Raw genomic sequence first — 20817 nt, 5'->3', positions numbered from 1 at the left:
AGTTGTAGCTCTCTGCAGGTTGCAAGCCTGCGTACTGGTAAAGGATTGCACCAGTACAAAATCATTGTAAAAGGAGTTTCTAATTGAAAGAAGATAGAGACATATTGCAGCAGGTGGTTTTCACCCACATTGGGTTTCCACCTTACATCTGGTGTTCTTTGGTGTGACTATCTATTTTTCTTGTTCATGCTCATTATTTTATGGTACTGACATACAAGAATAATTCAAAGTATAAATAAGGAAGATTTATTAAAAAGAACTAGATAATACTGATTCACCCCCCCTCTCAGTATTATTTCCAACAGTTGGTTTTGTGTAATTTTTCTGGACATTTGGGTATGGGAAACTGGTTAAAAAATTTAAGGTGAAATTTTGATTTGTGTTATTTAAATTGGTTTTTTACTATATATATGGATTGAACACCCATAAAAACTCTTGAAACCTTGATTTGTGTTATTTAAACTGGTTTTTTACTGTATATATAGATTCAGCACCCAGAAAAACCTATGAATTAAACTGATTTTTTACTGTATATATAGAGTTAGCACCCAGAAAAATCCGTGAAATCTTAATTTGTATAATTTAAACTGATTTTTTTACTATATATAGATTCAGCACTCAGAAAAACTTTCCAAAAAATCACACTAAAAACAATTTGAAAAATAAATAATACAATAATTGATGTTTAAGACATTTAATTACCAATGATTTTTAATATTATTAATTTAAAAAAAAATTAAAATAATTATCAATTACCATAACTAATCATGGCAACATGTCACACAACCATGCTCTTAATCTTCTGGGAATACTTTTTTTGTTCATGTCATCCTACTATATAGTACTTTCTGGGTGGTGTCGTGTGTCACTCAAAAGTGGCCTACTAAGCAATCCAAAAACACCATATATAAATGACATACGTCACATTTTTATATGGTCACATGTCAAATGACATGTCATCTTTGATAAGTCTGACTGGACTGCCGCGTATCCCCTCTCTAATCTACCATCTATTGATTTCAAACCAATTTCGTACATGCTCCAACGGTTTCTTACCCCTCTTATAACGATTTTGTACCTGGAGAAGTGGGGCAGGGTCCACCACAAGTGTTAATAGGATTGACAAAACTATTTCGTGATTTGGCCTGCATCCTTATTTCGCCTGCATCCTTATTTCAGATCCACAATAAAATTATAATAATAATCACAACTAATAATATCATATTAATTAACAACAAAATACCCATAAATCATGACACATAAATTGAAATGGAAAAGTGGTATGCGCTCTTCAATAAATATGGCATTATTCTTCGATACACATGACAGTATATCTTGATAAGAGACTTCTAATTTATTCATTAATTAGATTTTAAAAATCTAAAATTTTTAATATATTAGAAAAATTATATATCTATTTTTGAGCTTAAACATTAATTTTTTTATATTAATAGTTAAATAAACTATGCTTCATATTATATTTATTACAACGTAATTGATTATTGTTATTTTCAATTTTTTTAATGGGGAATTAAAATATTTTATTATTATTATATAACAAACATAAATAGTTAACATAGATATAGTTTATATAAATTTTACAATGAAATATTTTTAAAAATATAAGAATGAGACAGTTTCCTCATACTAAAAAGTGAAAATATAAGTTTTTTCAATTTAATTATTTTATCTTTCTTTAAAGTTCATATAAAATTAAGTTATTTTATATGGACATTGAAATATTTTATTTATGGTAGCTAGTGAAAGTAAAATATTTTTAGCACGTCTCTTTCATACCTAGTTATTAAATCAATAATAATAATGAATGGAAATTGAAATATTTTTACTGCATATAATGATTTTAATTAAAATTATCTAAACATGTATATTCATTTTTTTAAATTATCACCGACATTGCTTTTTATTTAGATAATATTTTATTTTTATTTTAAAAGGGATACATGTCAACTCAAGGCTGAGCAAGGATGGAATTACACCTCCCTCATATTGGGCTATAGAATGCACCTCTTGGTGCAAATGGGTTGTGGGTTATTTTAAACATGTATAATTGAAAATTTGTGATTTTAAAAGCATATTTGTGAGATATCATGTATGTTTGTTGGGAGGAACTTTCAAGGCCAAGTAGGGGGTGGGGGGAAAAGAAACTTTTGAAGTTAAAATATCCCCTAAAGACCAAACTCTTCATGTTGCTTCTCCACAACAAAACTTTGACATAATATATTCCGCAAAAGAGATGTTTCCACTAGTCTAACAGACATTTCCTATACAAGCTTGCTAAAGAGTCAAATTCTCATCTCTTCCTTCATTTATCTTTCTTAAAAGAAGTGCACAATGATTTTCAACTTTTATTATGTGCCTCTTCTTCCTAGGAAGGAGATTCTATTAAAGAATTTTAAAAATCCTCGATGAATGCTCAAAGGGAAGATAATATGAAGGCATTTCCCCTCATTATTATATGGGGTATTTGGTTAAGTCAAAATCATGCCAATGTTGACAATAAGCTCCCCTCCCCTTTAGTAACAACCATTCACCATCTTTCCATTATGGATGTATTCCCACATAAGTCCCACAATCTTCCCTCAATTATTCAAACTAATGCACAAATACTATTTGATCTCCCATGAGGTTTTTTTGACAAGGCTTCCGAGATAATCCCTCAAGGGGAGGAGTAGGAGGAATATTTTATTTCTCTATTTTCCATAGGTTTTCTTTCTTAATAGGCTTGGGCATAGCCACAAACAATTATGGAGAACTTTTGGTTCTATTTCTTCTCCTCCTCTTAGCCAAAGAAAATGAAATCTCTCAACTACATATTTATTGGGACTCTCAACTTGTCATAAATTAGATAAATGATGTTTTTTCCCTCTAGAACTATGCTCTTAAGCCTCTATTTCATTAAATCAAGCACATCAACTCATGGTCTTATTACATTTCTATCATGTATATTGGGAAAAAAACCACGATGTAGATGCACTCTCAAAATTTGGTTTGGAAATGGATCACAAATCCTATAAGATTACAGAAAGTTCCCAAGGTTGCTAGTTCCAATTTTTTTACACATTTTGGCCCCACTTAACATAACTCAATTATTGCTCCATTTTGTGGATCTTTTTCTCTCTCTTTTTCTTTTTTGACTACATGGGAGATGCACATCTAATTTTTGTGTGTCGATTAGGCTCATGATGTTTAACCCTACTAATACTTAATTGTATATGGCCTTATGAACACTCCAGGATTTAGAAAAGGATGTAAAAGGTCTACTTAAGGTTGGTATGAGCTTTTTGTTCGGAAACAATGGTTTGTGGTCACTAAGTGGCTATTGCGTCCACGGGTAGTAATCCACACATATCCATTAAAGGTGGCCTAATATATCAGGCCTAACCCCAAGGGCATTGAGGAGATTTGACCTGACCTCCCAATAGGCAAGGTACTTAGCAACGAGGACTTGACCAATTGAGTTGTCCCTTGGGGCTTTTGCTATATTTGAATGTTATAAGCATTTATAGTTGTAAATTTTGATTGGAAAGGTATAAGATTTACTATTTTTTTTAAAGGAAAAAATATATATTGATATTATAGGATATTGGATAATAGGGTGAAATCAAATTCAACACATATATTTCATGATAGTCAACTTAATAATTTTACATCTACTCTTTACTAACATATAGTAAATATTGCATTCAAATTTATCTCAAATCCTTGTGTTGTATATCGCTTCACATATACTCTTTACTAACATATAGTAAATATTGCATTCAAATTTATCTCTAATCCTTGCATTGCATATCGCTACGTGGATCACTCAACCTGAGAAATCTCTTTTACGACAATGTTTTGGATGGTAACATAATTTCTTTGTGGCTTTAATTGTGCCAAGAGGTGCATTCTACAACCTAGCATGAGGGAGATGTGTGATTCCTTCCATCGAGTTGACACATGTTCTTATTAAAATAGAAATAAAATATTCCCTAAATAAAAAACATATGTCAATTATATATATATATATATATATATATATATATATATATATATATATATATATATATAATGGGTTTGAAATTGAGTTATTTGATATATATGCTTCTATCAATATATGTGTTAATATGTTAACTTATATTTTATAGTGCCAAATTTCTACAAGAATAGTGGTATTCAGATATAGATTAATTAAATTAATTATGTTGAAATTAATGATAGATGTAACAGCTAAGCCAAATTGATATAAAAATAAAAGACTCTACACATACATGTTAATTCATGCTAAACTTCCTTGGTAAGATCTCCTACATATTAGTCATGCGTTTATTTTAATTATGGCAATACATATACGTTTACTGGAAATATTAAAATGTGGTTTGACTCCATTCATAAACATTAGACCCCCTCGTAGCATATTTCAATGCACCATGGCAACATTTAATGCGGTGGATGGTTCTCATGACCGCCCTTATGCTCTCCAGGTGCAATCCACCAAGACCGACACATATCATCCATCCTATGGTTGATCTACTCCCAAGGGATCTAACGGCTCAGGTTCTCTAGCGCACAATTAGGGTAACTGCTGGAGGGCGAAAGGGTCAGAATAGTCATTTTTTGCTATGTCGGGTCGAGAGGGGAGCTCTGCAACTCCCTCACACCTTCGCCTCATGCAATTGTAGTTTAAGCTGATTGTTGATACAACCTTCCACATGTGCTAATTTAGTGGTCCCCCTTCAAGTTTTCTTAATGGTCGACACCACTCTCAGTGCTAACCCTAAGTTATCCTTTGCGAAGGGTTGTCCTCGATTCCTCATCCCATTGTGTAGTGACTCTGGCTTACCCATGAAGGGCGACCATGAATTTGATGGGTTAGTGCTTCGTTTGCATGAGACGGTGCCTTCTTTGGAAGCTACCTTCCTCATAAAAGAGTCTGGTAAGGGTTTTATCTGCCATGGTTTTAAGATTACACATTTACTATTGATTTCTCTTTCATGGAACATTTAACCCGTATTACTCTTTGTGGCAGGTAGCTCAACTGCACTCCTCATGGGTTGCAATGGTGGACAATGCTAGATTTTGACAACGATCCAACTCTAGGGTCTGCCAAGTTGGTTTTTGTCTAAGTTACCCCTACCAATGTTAAGAGAGTTCCTTTGTCTTCGGTTAAAAAAATGTCATTGTTGGTATATAAGTGTTTGGGTCATTCTCAGACCCTCTTCTCTGTGCCGGATGATTTGTTAAATTTATGTGTACTATGCTTTAAGCTTTTAAGTATAAGGGTTTTTCTCCCTATTATAGATTATGGTCTTTTCTGAGCGAAAATCCAGTTTGTATGTATTTTTGGGGTTGAACTCCTGTATATTGAACCCTTGTTTTATTATGCAAACAATGCCTCTGTATTTTATGGGCTCATGTAATATGCAATTAATGTTTCTGTATTTTTATGGGAATCATTGCATTCTACTAATTTTCCCACTTCAGGATAAGATGCCAGTATTGTGATAATGGTTTGCTTAAAAATTAAAGTGACATGTTTTAAATGCTTGCCTTACGCTTGTAGTCTGAATTTTACGTAGCCCTACAGGAAGGGTGCAATTTAGCTTCTGTCAATCTTTGTAATTGTTTAATCCCACTGTTCCATATTCTATTACGGATTCCTTCGTGAGTTTTCCATTTCTGAGTAATATCAGGTCTTCTAATTACTTATCATTTTAGTTAACTGTTTCTTAACGATGCACTATTTAATTTTTTTTATTCTTCCTTTACCGATTTAGAGGCTTATCTCTGCTTGTAGAACTAGTCTCCAATCTGGGACTACTGGGGATGCTGTTGAAATAGCTTGGCCTCTGACTAACCCACGCAGCAGACTAACCCAGGTAGCAGACTCAGGTGCATAAATTTCGCTTCTATGATTTATTCTTATAATTCTTATTTCTTGTTCCAATTACTAGAGTGTCAGTCCTTTCTTCATTAATAGATGAGGGTTTCCTCTTCTCGAGACCCTACAAATAAGTAAGTCTACAGATGCAAATGACCCTAATGTTGTTCTTTTCCATTAACCTATACGGTGACATATTTACACCAGCCCTTAAAATTGTAATAGCCCACTCACTTCTTAGTTAAATTTGTTATTTTTTTGATAAATAACAACCAATACAGAATCTCAAAAGAGAAGAACCTTGGTTTCTTGGCTATTTCTCTTTCCATTAGTTGCTATCTTCGTTATCTAATTATAATTCACATATGGTGAGGTTTTCATGTTCTTTACTTTTCTTTTATCAGTAATGAACGCACTTTCACACAGTAAATAATTCACAGTAAGTATTTTTTGCTTAGTATAATATTTCGCAAAGTAGACACGGGACTTTTGGCTAAATCACACATCATATAATAACAAGGCTTCTTATTTTTTCATACCAAGATTTAATTTTCCTGTAAAAATTGTATAACAATAATAAAAAAATATATAGACTCATTTCCTTAAACACCAATTTTCTACTTATATGTGATTCCTTAGCTATCTAAGAAAGTGCCTTCAGAATGAGTATGCTCCTCCCTTCCAATGGAATTGGTGATTACGTCTAGGTTCCTCCCCTAGCATTCACTTTCTAGTACAGTTGAACTTAACCTCTACAGGTTAAGTTCTTAGACCTCAAGACCTCTACAGTCCAGTTTAGAGAGTTTCCACTGGTCCAAAACCAGCTCAGGACAACACTTCGACAATGTTTGCATTCTTTCCTTTTTTCCCCAAGTCGTTTCCTTCTTCCGGTGGATAACCCCTTTCAAATCCCCCAAAAGATCTTTTATCTCCAGGATTAAAATGAAAGGAATAAAAACCTTCAACTATTTCTTGGAAATTTTAATTAATTAATATGTACTCATCATTGTTCTACTTCTTAACAACTTTTGTTCTAAAATTATCACATGGTAAAAATTATTATTATTTTTCATAAATTGTTTTCCTACGTTTACTTGCAACTATCAGTAATAACAAAATTAACAAAACTCTGGAATTGACTTCAGCATCTGAGGGTGTTACATCTTCCCCCCATAAGAAGAACATTGTCCTTGGTGTTCATTCCTTCCCTTGAAACAAGCTTGGATATGTTTGTCGCATGACAAACTCATATTCCTAGGTGGCCTCTTATGGGCTAAAGTGCTTCCATTTCACTTTAACCCGGGTGATAGCTCGCTTCCACAGTGTTCTTTCTCTCTGATCGAGAATATAGAGAGGCTCTACCCGAAATTCCCTGGCCGGTTTGACCTGTCAGGAATTTTTCAAATCATTAGTTTATCTATCATCAACCATCAATACATGCTTTTAAAAATTTCTTTTATACTCACTTGTATGTCTTGACAGTTGATTACATGTCTGGGATCATATACATATTTCTTTAACATAGAAACGTGAAACACATTATGAACTCTTATATAACTTGGAAGAGCAAGTTGATAGGCCACTGACCCTATTCTTTCTAAGACCTGGAAAGGTCCACAATAGCGAGGTGCTAGCTTAGCACAACTTCCCCATTATAGGGTGCTCTTCCTAGGTTTTATTTGCATATAGATATGGTCTCCTATCTAGAATTCTTTGTAAGTTCTTTTTTTATTTGCATACACTTTCTGTCTATCCTGAGAAACCTTCAAATATCGTTGGACCTTCTTTGCCTCTAATTCCATTTCCGCCAGCATGTCAGGTCCTAATATCATTTTTTCTTCTGGACTACTCCAGTTAGCAGGTGTTTGACACTTCCTGCCATATAATACCTCATATGGGATCATTTTCAATGACTCATGGTAGTTGTTGTTATAGGAAAATTCAACTAAATGGAGGTAATGCTCCCATTTAGTTGGTTGATGCACCATGTAAATTCATAACATATCCCCTAGAACTTAGTTTACCTGCTCGGTTTGTCCAGTTGTTTGAGGGTGGTATGCGCTACTAAAGTGAATTCGCGTACCTAACCCTATAAAGATATATTTCCAAAATGTGGATGTAAACTTTGCATCATTGTGTGAAATCACAATTTTTGGCATGTCGTGTAATCGAAATATCTCTTTCATAAAGATGTCTACAATTTCCACATTTTTATAGGTGGACTTAACAGGAATAAAATGAGAAGTTTTGCTTAATTTGTCCACTACCACCATGATAGAGTCGTGTTGTTTCTGGGTTTTGTGTAGTCATGTTACAAAATCCAAAGTGATTATCTCCCACTTCCACTCAGGAATAGGGAGCAGATGGAGTAAGCCCGTAGGGTTCTGATGTTCAACTTTGGCTTGCTGACATTCTAGGCACTTGGATAGAAATTCTATGATATCGTTTCTCATTCCAAGCCAAAAGTAGCTTCTTCTAACTGCAGTAAATAAATTTTGATACCAAGGATGGGTAGCATAAGGACTGCGATGAAATTCATCCAATAACATCTGTTTAGGGGTCATATGGTTAGGTACATAAATTATCCCTTAAAAAGTTAATAAACCCTTCTCATTAATATCATAATCGGATTGATTTCCCGGGTTTGTTGTTTGTTTAGTTTGTTTCCACCAAAATCCATATTCGAGGTGCTCCATTGCAGCTTCTTTAAGTTGCATGGATATATCAAACTCAATTCAATGGTCTTGAATTTTGTACAGGTAATGTACTTTTTGACTTAATGCATCGGCCACATGATTTTATTTTCCTTTAAGAAGTTTTATATCAAAGTCGAATTCACTCAGGAAAGTAGTCTACCTGCCTTGGCTGGCATTCAAATTAAGCTTCTTAAAAAAGCCGATTAGGTGACTATTATCTGTCATTAAGATGAAATTCTTACCCAACAAGTAGTAGTGCCAGACGTTTAAGGCATGCACCACAACAATAATTTCTAGATCATATGCCGAATATCTTTGCTCATGCTTCTTTAACTTCCGTGATTCATAAGTAACCACTTTACCATCCTGCATCAAGACTCCTCCCACCCCTTCCCGACAAGCATTTGTACACACCATGAATTCCTTTTCTGGGTCTGTAACTTTTAACACAAGGGCAATTATTAATAGATGTTTCAATCATTTGAAACTAATTTGACATTCTATTGTCCATTTAAAATTTCTTCCTTTCTTTTGTAGGGATGTCATGGGGTAGGAAATTCTAGAAAATCCTTCAATGAAACGTTGATAATAACTAGCCAAACCCATAAAGGATCGTATATCTACAACATTTTTAGGAGTTGACCATTCTAGGATGGTTTTCATATTTTTTGGATCAACCGCAATTCCTTTGGAGGATATGACATATCCTAAGTACTGGATTTTCTCCTTGAAGAAATCGCATTTACTGAATTTAGCATAAATTTGGTTTTCTCTTAAGGTTTGCAGGACGATTCTCACATGTTATTTATTCTCTTCGACATTTTTTGAAGATATGAGAATATCATCAATAAAAATTAGAACAAACTTATCCAAATAGGGATGAAAAATCCCATTCATTAAACTCATAAAGGTTGCAGGGGCATTGGTAAGCCCAAAAGGAAACACAATGAATTCATAATGGCCATAGTGTGTTCTAAAGGCAGTCTTACAAACATCTTCATCTTTAATTCTGATTTGATGGTACCCGGACCACAGGTCGATCTTGGAGAATACCAAAGCACCCTTAACTTGATCGAACAAGTCATCTATTCATGGCAAAGGGTATTTATTCTTAATAGTTAGTTTAGTGAGATGTATGTAATCAATACATAAACACAACACCCCATCTTTCTTTTTCACAAATAAAACCAGTGCTCCCCATGGAGATACACTTGGTTGAATATACCCTTTGTCTAATAATTCCTATAACTGTAATTTAAGCTTAGTCAGCTTGGGTGTACTCATGTTGTATGGTGCTTTTGACACTGGGGTAGTTTCGAGAACGAGTTTTATAGTAAAATCAATGCTTCTCTTTGGGGGTAACCCAAGTATTTCTTCTGGAAATACATCAGCAAATTCTTGAATAACAGGTATGATTTCTAGAGTAGCTAATTTATCTTTGGTATTGGCATACCCCATGGAAAATATTTGGCAGCCTGGCACATTTCTTCAGTTGATTAGCAGAGATGGACCGCAATTTCATGTTCCTTTTAATTCCTTGAATTTATTGTCTGACCCCTTCTTCTGTGAGGAAGGTAATAGTTTTGTCTTTACAGTTTACTAGGGACCAATGTCCTTCCATCCAATCCATTCCTATTAACACATCATAGGATCCTAAAGATAATATGTTTAAGTCCACCTTGGTTGTCACCCTATGTTTTTTCTTAGTGGCCAATTGCACCAGCCATGGATTTTTTAATTTAATATCTAACAGGTGACATAACTCAACTATTTTTGGACCAATATAACTAAGACTTGCACTGGGATAAATTAAAATAGACACAGTTTGGTTAGCTATCTTTGTTATGAAACCAACTCACAAAAAGATAGAAAAGATAGATCAATGACTTCAAAATCAGCCTCTTCGAGGAGCAACCTCCTTTACATTACACAAATGAAGAATTATCGGATGATATAAATGATAATGCTTCCTTTCTATATATAGGAGTCTAAGTGGTCCCAATATAATCAGAGCCTACATAACAATAATATTGTAGGGACACAACAATAACAATAGTGGGCTTCTATAGGGCATAATAATAACAACATGGGGACTACATGGGCACAACAATACCATAAGGGAGTTGCACTAATAACAATAAGGGGCTACACTATTAGTATAGGGACCTAACATGCCCCTCTCCTTCAAAAAGTGTTGTCCTTAATGCTTGAGTAGTTTTAGATGCTTCTGTATAAAATTCTCGTCCTCCCATGTGGAATCTTCAACAGGTAAGTTCTTCCACTTGATGCGATACTATGAAATTGATCAATTTCGTAGATGTTGGGTTCTTTATTTGTTGTTTGCTCAAGGTTCAAATATGATTTTTCCTTCCTCATCAACTTCCAACAGTATTGTTTGAACTAGGACGTTGTCACCTATAAGCTTCTTTAAGCATGAAACATGGAAAACTGGGGGCACTCAGGAAGATGCAGGAAGCTCCAATTTGTATGCCATAGTACCAATCTTTTGCAGCACTTTATAAGGACCATAGTACTTTGGTGATAATTTATTATCCTTCTTAACTTGCTTGGGGGACATTTGTTTCTATGGTTGTAGTCGTAAAAATACCCAGTCACCTATGTCAAAATTTCTTTCGTAGCGATGTTGATCTGCCTGTTGTTTCATTCGATTTTGCATGAAAGTGAGGTTATCCTTTTTCTTCTTGATATGTCATTATATCTTGAGAGTTTGAGGAGTGGTAATTCCTACCAATGCATTACAATATATGGTCGGATTAATTTCTTCTTTCTCTAGGGTTGGTTCTTGGTGCATATCCTCTTATTTTGATGTGTCTTGATCCTTTCTTCCTCCTCTTCACAATCAATGTAAAATAATTTCTTCTCGGCACATTGATGACCTTTAGTGTATTTTCTATCACAATTGTAACAAAAGTCATTTTCTCCTTTTTATTCCAATTGTTATGGTGTCAAAACTGTAGGTTGTGGAAGGTTAGAAGCAACAACATTTCCATCTTTATAATTCTGAGTGGTAGGATTTCTTGTTGCCATATTTTTTCTTTCAATTTTTCTTGCCAACCTGAATGCCTTCTCCAATGACAAAAGACAAACCTCATGTTGAATGTTATCCTTTAAAGTCCCTATGAAGACATCAATCCTCTGCTTATTTGGAATATCATTTACCCTTATATTCAATTTTTGGAAGTCCTCAATGTGCTCTTCCATTGAACCCTTTTGTTTGAGATTTATCAATTGGATAAAGAAGGCATTTCTCTTTGTATCCTCATAATGTGCCATCATTTCCACTATGAAAATTGATGAGGTGACAAGTAGTTTATAAGAACAAATCCCTTCATACCATAAAAATTGATTCGGTTCTAAATATAAAAATGAAATATGTACCTTTTGTAATAGTTGCACATCATGTAGATCAAAATATTTCTCCATCTGTAGTATCCATGTTATGGGATCCTTTCCATCAAACTTCCTCATATTGATCTTTGGAATATGGTGGGTTTTCAATCCAATGTTAGATTCTATGAAATCATAATTAACATTTTTTTTTCTCATCATGAGTTTCCTCTACTACCTTTTCATCATTAGGAGGCCTTTTTTGTAGCAGCTTTGTCCCACCTTCTTTCAAACCTTCCATGTATTTCTTCAAATCTTCCATGCCTTTCTTCAAATCGGATTTCCTACCATCGATATTAGCTTCCATGACACATACAAAACTATTTATCTTAGCTTCAATCACATTCATCAAATCATCCATCTAATTTTTCTTACTAGGTGTTTCTATTTTCTTGATTCGAGTCATTCGTTTTCTTTCTTTTAGCACGATGAACTTGAATCTGTTGTATCTCTAAAGTTTCGGGTCTCCAAGGTCTAAAATTGCAACCTGAAATAGTCCTTTGTGTCCTCTTTCCAATGTTGTCAGTCTGGTTGAAATTTTATTCTCCAAGAAATAATTATGCCCAATCTCCCAAGATGACCTGATTATATACGTTTTCAGTAGAGCGAACTTGTACGAAGTGCCATGTGTCACTGTTTCGACCTTCGGACTTGAAAAAATACACATAAAATTAAATTTTTTCCTCTTCCTGTAACTTCTTATGAAACTTTAATCTGATGCTCAAAGAGAAAGTTATGATGATTTTTTAGGGTCACCTGATTGGGATGTAATTCGGGAGCCTGCCAAAACCCTAAATTTCTTGGACCGTATCTCCGAAAATAGAGCCAAACAATATCTGAGATTCAGGTCCAAGCTTCACCACGATTTCAGCTCAAATGGGTTTTAGTTTTAGAGTCTAAACCTTCGTAGAAACAAAATTATAGCGAAAATTCCAGGATGACCTGTTTGAGATGAAATTCTGGAGCTTGCAAAAACCCTAACTTCCTCAGATCATATCGCCAAAAATATAGCGCGAAAAGATCTGAAATTCAAACCCATGGTTTAGAAATATTTCTTCTGAAATGGGTTTGTTTTTAGCTTCTAAAACTTCGTAGAGAAAAAATTATAGCAAAAATTCCACGATGACCTATTTGGAGCAGCGAAACCCTAGAATCCAAAGCTCTGATACCAGATGTTATGAAGCTAGCTCACAAAAAGATAGAAAATATAGATCAATGACTTCAAAATCAGCCTCTTCGAGGGGGAAAAGCTCCTTTACATTACACAAATGAAAAATTATTGGATGATACAAATGACAATACCTCCTTTCTATATATAGGAGTCTAAGTGGTCCCAATATAATCAGAGCCTACATAACAATAATATTGTAGGGGCACAACAATAACAATAGTGGGCTTCTATGGGGCACAAAAATAACAACATGGGGACTACATGGGCACAACAATATCATAAGGGGGTTGCACTAATAACAATAAGGGGCTACACTAGTAGTATAGGGATCTAACAATCTTACCTTCAAATTCTACCATGCAGACTGATATTCCGCCTGATGATTCTTTAGAGTAGTGTTAATCTTTGATATACTCCTAGCCACATCCCCTACCATAGAGGCTTCTTGAATGCTTGTATTAAGCCTATTGTTTATGCGACGGGGACAATTCTTTTAGTAGTGAGGTTCCCTGCAGCCCCAACACTGCAATGGGGGCTTCTGTGGCTATACAACTTACTTTTTTCGATGCTTCAACTGGTTTAAACTCGTTTATTGCTCTGCTGCGCTGCTGGCTTTTTCCCATATTTCCTCCACTAGATTTCCTAAGCCCTAATTTTGTTCCACTAGCTCTGGTATTTTTATAATTACTCAAGAAATTCCTCTGTCCTTTTTTTGTTGGCCAACTTTTCCCACTTTTGCCTTTTTGTCGCATTTTTTGATAACATATGCAGGATTTTCTTATGGTTTCATCCATCATTTTGGGGTTATAAAAAACCAACATTTCCTTCATAAAATGTGGTAAACTATTGATGAAAGGCTGCACTTTCACCTTTTCTTCTCGAATGTAAGGGACATAGCATAACAAAGAAGTGAATTTAGTTATGAACTCATCCATGGATTATTTTCCTAGCTTCAGATCATAGAAAACTTTTTTCTTTCCATCATAAAACCTTTCGGTTATATACTTATCCCTAACATATTTCTGGAAAGTGTCCCAAGTCACCTCTTATTCATCGATGTTTCAGACTATTTTTTTTTCCTCCCACCAAAGTGTGGCTTTTCCCTACAATTGATAGACTACTAAATGGGCTTTTAGATTATTGTCATATTCATAGATCTAGAAATATTTATTCATATTGATTAACCAAGCTTCCACAACCTCTTTAGCTTCTCCATTGAACATTGGGGGTTTTATTTTTTTGAATTCCCCTTGTAACTCGATTTTCGGTCTCTTGGCTCCCCTGCTCCCTGAAGTATTACCAGATACTTCTTTCGTCATTTGAGTTCTTCCACCTTCTAGGTGAGCTTCCTATTGTCATCTTGTTTCTCCTCTATTTCCATTATCTGCACTAGGATCAGGGTTCCCAAGATTTTGTCTATCTAAAAGGATTTTTAGGATCCTCTCCTGCTCCAACCTCAGCCTTTCATTATCGGCCCTTAAGTTAGTCATCTCTGCTCGCAACTACTGTACAATTTCCAACATCATAGTGTTCGCGTTTGTTGTGCCATCACCTAGCTGGACCCACATTTCGGGGGTAGATCCAGCCCCTGCTGATGATCCCCTCCTCATACTACTTCAACTACTTTTCTCCCTCACTATGCAACATTAACACTTTGGTTATTATTTTCCAAGAGGCCATAGTGTTGTAACCTATGGCTCGGATAACACTTGTAATAGCTAAGCCAAATTGACATAAAATAAAACTTTACACGTACTTGTTAATTCATGCTAAAATTCCTTAGTAAGATATCTTATAGCTTATTCATGTGTTTATTTTAATTATGGCAATACATATACGTTTAATGGAAATATTAAAATGTAGTTTGACTCCATTCATAAACATTAGACCTCCTCGCAGGAGGTTTCAAAACACCATGGCAACATTTATGGATGTTTCTCGAGACCACCCTTATGCTCCCCATGTGTAATCCACCAAGACTGACACACAATAGCCATCCTACCGTTGATCTCCTCCCAATGGATCTAACAGTTCAGGTTCTCCAAAGCATGGTTAGGGTAACTACTAGAGGGAAAAGGGTTAGCATAGTCATTTTTTGATGCATTGGGTCAATAGGGGAGCTTTGCAACCCCATCGCAAATTCGCCTCATGCAATCGTAGTTTAAGTTGATTGCTGCTACAACCTTCACATGTGCTAATTTAGTGGTCCCCCTCCAAGTTTTCTTGATGGTTGATGCCACCCTCAGTGCTAACCCTGAGTTATCCTTTGTGAAGGGTTATCCCTAATTCCTCTTCCCATCGCATAGGGTCTCCATATTACTCATGAAGGGCGGCACGACTTCAATGGGTTAGTGCTTTGTTTGCAGATGACGGTGTCTTCTTTGGAAGATACCTTCCTCACAACAGATTCTAGTAAGGGTTTTATCTTCTACATTTTTAATATTACACATTTACTATTGATTTCTCTTTCATGCAACATTTACCCTGTATTACTCTTTGTGGCAGGTAACTCAGTTTCTGTCCTCGTGGGTTGCAATGGTAGAAAGTGTTGGGTTTTGACAGTGACCCAACTCCAGGGTCTGCTAGGTTGGTTTTTGGCTAAGTTGGCCCTAGCAATGTTAAGAGAGTTCCTTTGTCTTCAGTTAAAAAATGTTATCGCTAGTATAGAAGTGTTTGGGTCATTATGGGGCACTCTTCTCTCTGCCGGATGGTTTGTTAAATTTATGTGTACTTTGCTTTAAGCTTTTAAGTATAAGGCTTTTGCTCCCGTTTACAGGTTATGATCTTTCCCGAGCGAAAAGCCAGTTTGTATGTATTTTTGGGGCTGAACTCTTATACACTGAACCCTCATTGTATTATGCAAACAATGTCTATGTATTTTATGGGCTCATGTAATATGAAATAAATGTTTTTTGTATTTTTATGGGAATCATTGCATTCTGCTCATTTTCCCTCTTCAGGATAAGATGTCAGTATTGTGATAATGGTTTGCTTAAAAACTAAGATGACAGGTTTTAAATGCTTTCCTTGCGTCTGTAGTATGAATTGTCTGCAGATCTACAGGAAGGGTGTAATTTAGCTTTTGTCAATATTTGTAATTGTTTAATCTTGTTGTTCCAGATTCTATTTACAGGTCTAATAATTACAAATCATTTCTAGGGTTCTAAATGTTGATGGAAATATTTAATTTCAGTAATCACGTCTACGAGCCGTGTAAAAATTACACATTAATTTTTTTAAGAAAGATGCCATCCAGAATTTTCTCATAGATATATTTTGTTTTCTTTACTATGTCATTTCCTTTGTAATAAAGATTAGTTATTAGTTAGCCGTGGCTTAACGGTGCATTATTTAATTTATCGGTTCTTCCTTTACCTATTTAGAGGCTTATCTCTGCTTGTAGAATTGGTCTTCGATCTAGGACTGCTGGTGAGGCTTCTGAAATAGCTTGGCTTCCGGCTAACTTAGGTGCATAAATTTTGCTTCTATGATTTATTCTTATAATTCTTATTTCATGTTCCAATTACTAGAGTGTCAGTGCTCTCTTCATTACCAAATGAGGGTTTCCTCTTCTCGAGACCCTACAAATAAGTAAGTCTATGACTACAAATGACCCTAATGTCGTGCTCTCCAATTAACCTATATGGTGAAAAAATTGCACCAACACCTAAAATTGTAATAGCCCACTCACTTCTTAGTTAAATTTGTTCTTTTTCTGGTAAATAACAACCAGTATAGTACCCCAAAGAGAAGAACCTTTGTTGTTTGGCTATTTTTCTTTCCATTAGTTTCCATGTTCGTTATCTAATTATAATTCACATATAATGAGGTTTTCCCATTCCTTACTTTTCTTTTACTAGTATTGAATGTGTTAGCACCTAAATCTGCCTTAGGTTGAAGGAAGGCAAAAATTAGGGTAAACACAAACCACGCTCAGTCTGGTAGCTAGCCCTACCAGAGCAGGAGAGGGCTCTCTTCGAGTCACGCTCAGTGAATAGATAATCGAAAACGGTCTGAGATGACTTACAATGCAATATTTACCTTAGGCTAGTAAGTGAATAGGGATTCTGGAAACAGTTTTTATGAATGACCGAGCTTTTGGGATGGTATGGGACCAAGGCTCAGCAAAGAACAGAGAATTTAATACAAAGGCACAGATTATTCCATGAGGCAAGGTAGGCGGAAAATGTAACAATTTAGTTTGAGGTACCGCGGCATGAATAGATTGCTAGAGAAAGTGAAAAGGGCATAGTGACATGAATCCTTTTCAACAGAAGAATAACACTGAACATGAAACTTTCCCACAGGCAGAGCAATAAAATTGAATTCTACCTAATCTCACTCAAAAAATTTCACTGGAAATGAACATGAATTGAATTATGAAACATAAAAAAATACATATGAAAACATAAGAGACACATTTTCTACACTCACAACCACAAGAATCTTATGAAATAGAGCCGTTGCCTTTCATTAATTTTCTGTCAAAAATACACAGTGAAGAAACAAAGTTTCTTTCCCACAGTCTCCCAGAAGTTACAAGCCAACCAACCCTTTGCAAATAACTTGCATAAAATATATAGAATGTGTGAGGAAGAGATAGAACGCCCAAGGGTTTGGGAGTTACTCGCATCATTACAAAATGGAGATGGAGAGCCAACCATCAGTTACAGGTGCAGTGCTACAAACATGACATTTGGCTTGGGGTGACCGTTTTCCTTCCTTCGCCACTTGGATAGAAGCCAATCTGGAGAAAAAACTCTTTAAATGCTGCCTTTGGTGCCAAAAAAAAACTGAAGTGTAGATGAACGGGCCCACTTGGAGAAGTCGCGAACTGAAATTTCGCGAAACGGAAGCAAATTGGCAATTTTTCCTCTGTGCGCTGCGCCATTTTTTCTGTGCGTCACGCTACTTTTGGGCCTGTTTTGGGGCACTTGCAGGTGTCAAAAATGTGCCCAAGTGGGCTTTCTAGAAAGCCTATCCTGTCTACTTCCTAACCCAACTAGAATTTTCAAATTTGGTGCTTGTTTTCTCCTCCAAATCTCCATTCTCCCAAGACTGCTTTCAGTGTGTCAAAAAGTGGCAGAGAGGCCATTTTTGGGTGTTTTTTGACCTTTAGGAGACCCGGATCTTGCCAAAATCTCTTGCCCAGACACCAGTAGTCATGATTTTCCATGTTTAATCCAAAACTACAAGCCATTTCTCATTTGGAGCTCTAGAATTTTAGTGTCGCGCCAGTGGCGCGGCGCACAGGGAGAAAATCCCTGTTTTTTACCCAAAAAATTACCAAGTGACCAAAATTTCCCCAAATTTTTTGAAATTTGGGCTGGAGGATCTCTATGGGGTGTTATGATGGGCCAAGGAAGCATCAGCCAATATTCAAAGTCGATCTTTCTATTTTTCCCTTTTTTCTCTTCTTGTTGCTTTCCTCAAATTTGCCTTCAAGTTCCTTATCCGGGCCTGTGCACTCATGTTTCACACCCTGTAACGGAAAGCCATATGTCTCAGTAGAGCAAGGTCCTAGTCGGCTTTGTCCAGCAGCCTCTCCAAATGCATGTTGGCCTCCCGATCCTCATTGATTTCTTGCTCCAAAGATGTGAGCGCAACCCTTCTTCTTTGAGCAGCTTGGCGATGCTCATGAATGTTTTGCAGCTCCATGATCATCTGTTGGTCCTCAAGCTGTTTGTTTCTCTGATCTAGGTATTTCATGTTCCACTTGGCCCTCTCCAAGTCAAGGGATAAGGACTCAATCACTGACTACTACTCCTGGATGATCTCCGTAAGTTCCGCATTTGTTGGTTCTGCATCAGTCTCATCATCCTGGAGGAGAACAAACTCGGTCTCTCGCTCACCTGATGGCCCTTCCTCCTGCACTGGCTCCTTACCCTTACCCTACTCCTATGATGTTGATATCAGTAGTGAGGCCCCTTCCACCCCAGGTGGAGATAACACTCGCTTTCCTGTTGCAAATAAGGGTCTACTGCCTCTATGATAGGTGATGTATACTGGCATAGTAGCAGTCTCATGTCGCTCATACTGATGAGATGGGCCCCCTATCTCATGCTTTGCCTCTGAAACAACCTGTGAAGCACTGAAGAAGTCATGGGAGATGAAGTCCTCCCAAGTAATACCCTGCAATCCCAACTGATGGTCCACCAAAATCCGGATAAGGGCAAAGTGATACACACTGTTGAGCTGCTGTCGAGGGGTCTTGTGCTGCATGAAATTTCTCATCCTCTCTATGTTCCCACAGATGAAAAATGGGAGGTTCATCATCCGCACCCTGGTGAAGTGCATGAGCAACCTGATGTGATAGGCATAAAGGCGAGAAAACCTCCCCTCGCAACACAAGTACTTCATGATCAATTTCATGAGCAGGGCACACTCATCTTTCAAAAATCTAAATGGGAAAAATCTCGTGAGGTGCTCAATCAACTGTCTTTTATGTAAGGCTCATAATGATGCCTCTATACCTTCTTTTTCTTATGCCACTGCTCTCCAATGTTTGGTATACCTGTTGCCACTGATATGGTTTCGGGTGTCAATGTGAAAGTGACCCCAGCAAAGATAGACTGTCCTCCGCGTAGGTGAAGCGCAAAAAGACGGGACAACTCATGATGAACTCTGACATTTTCCACCCTCTGAAAAAATTCAAAACATGCTAAGTGCTGGAAACACGACATAGCAAGAGGGCATGCCTGCAACTCAGTGAGGGTTTTTGGCTCATTTCTAAGATGTCTGACACTCCGGTGATGTCTCCTTTGGGCCCTTTCTCCCGAAGCTGTGTCACTGTGGGTCTCCTCCTCATATTCTTATGAAACTTCAGATGCCATTACTGCTGTTTGTACCCTGAGTTTTATGCTGCCCTTTGATTCCAATGAAGCTGGTAGTTCCTTGGAAAATCTGCCACCAAGGGGACTATAAAACAGGGAGTATTAGGAGGGGAATGATGAAATGGGAATAGGGGTTAAAGGGAGAGATTTTTCAGGGATTTTGGAGTAGTTTGGGTATAGTGTTGATGGGGTAGGGTTTGAAACACCTTGGCAACACTGTCACTGTAGCATAAACCTTAGGATCATGATTTCTTTGTGTCTTCTTTTGTTTGCTTTATAAAAAAAAATTCATTTGATTTATACTCCTAAAACCATGCTATTCCTTTCAAGTTTGATGCAAGAGTGGAGGTAGGTTGCCTACCTTTCAAATTTGATGAGCATCGAAAAAATTTTAGGCACATTAATTGGTTTTTAGGCTTTATATCCCTGTGCGCCACGCCAGTGGAGGATTTACATAGTGGACGGGCTCTGTGTGCGCCACACCCAATGAGTGCGCCGCACTCCTTTGTGTGTGCACCGCGCTCTCTAAAATCACCCTAAGTCACTCCTAATCGTTTGACTCTTCAACTCTTCGACCATACACCTTTCTTCCACAACCTTGCTTGCACAATGAGCTGGTCTTATGGTGATTTTGAGTTGACCAAATAGTGGAGGAATAGGGAGAGGGGTTGGTAGTGATTTAGGGCGGGGTTTTAGGAAAAATGATCAAGGGGAGATGGGAAAAGTGATAGGTGAGGGGAATAGGTGAGTGGAGTGAAACCTTGGCACTAACAACACATTTTAACAACCCTAGCAATCATTTTCTTGGTGATTTCTTATGGTTGACTT

The 20817-nt window shown here is 36.5% G+C and overlaps 1 long non-coding RNA gene across 1 annotated transcript; it reads left to right on the top strand.

Annotated features, from left to right (window-relative positions):
- Positions 1-4461: 4461 nt before the first annotated feature.
- Positions 4462-5089, top strand: LOC149228790 (uncharacterized). The gene is made up of 2 exons (XR_016247246.1): positions 4462-4936; positions 5030-5089. It is a non-coding gene; the product is annotated as an uncharacterized LOC149228790 (long non-coding RNA).
- Positions 5090-20817: the final 15728 nt, after the last annotated feature.

This window comes from Pinus tabuliformis, chromosome J, assembly GCF_031772625.1.
Source record: "Pinus tabuliformis cultivar Carrire ecotype Pingquan chromosome J, CPIR1, whole genome shotgun sequence".
NCBI classification, from domain to species: domain Eukaryota; kingdom Viridiplantae; phylum Streptophyta; class Pinopsida; order Pinales; family Pinaceae; genus Pinus; species Pinus tabuliformis.
This window is presented reverse-complemented; position numbering and strand designations above follow the sequence as displayed.